Raw genomic sequence first — 663 nt, forward strand, 5'->3', positions numbered from 1 at the left:
ATGTCCTTTTATATATCAAAATACTATTTTGATTATATTTCAGTTCAACTAATATAAAGATTATTTCCCCCATATTTGGGTTCATTTGTTTTAGAGTAGACTGTTAGCAATGGTTATAAACAATCTGAGACTTTATAATATTTATTTTTAAAATATCTGTGACATGTATCTGATTGATTTTTGTGATCAATATGAACTGTCTTTAATAAAGTCCACTGTTTTCAGTTCATTTGTATCTTAATCTTGTACACACGAGGTTTTCACCTTTTGCAAAATGTGAATTGTGCTCTGTCAAGGACTAGGATTTGCTCTTGGGTACTGACTTCCCTAGTGGCTCAGATGGTAAAGTGTCTGCCTATAATGCAGGAGACCCAGGTTCGATCCCTGGGTTGGGAAGATCTTCTGGAGAAGGAAATGGCAACCCACTCCAGTACTCTTGCCTGGAAAATCCCACAGACAGGGGGCATGGTAATCTACAGTCCATGGGGCCACAAAGAGCTAGACACTACCCAGCGACTTCACTTTCACTGAGATTGGTCTTAGCCCTTCTGAAATCCACCCTGGTCCTTCCCATCTCAGTTCCTGGACAGGAAATGACTTTGCATTGATGTCCAGGGATTGATCTTGTGTGATTCTGCTGGATTGAAATGGGACCATCTTTCC

General features: G+C 39.8%; 1 non-coding gene across 1 annotated transcript; it reads left to right on the top strand.

Annotated features, from left to right (window-relative positions):
* Positions 1-324: 324 nt before the first annotated feature.
* TRNAY-AUA (transfer RNA tyrosine (anticodon AUA)) lies at positions 325-396 on the top strand. Its single transcript has one exon. It is a non-coding gene; the product is annotated as a tRNA-Tyr (tRNA).
* Positions 397-663: the final 267 nt, after the last annotated feature.

The sequence above is a fragment of the Bos taurus genome, chromosome 4 (genome assembly GCF_002263795.3).
Source record: "Bos taurus isolate L1 Dominette 01449 registration number 42190680 breed Hereford chromosome 4, ARS-UCD2.0, whole genome shotgun sequence".
Lineage (NCBI taxonomy): Eukaryota > Metazoa > Chordata > Mammalia > Artiodactyla > Bovidae > Bos > Bos taurus.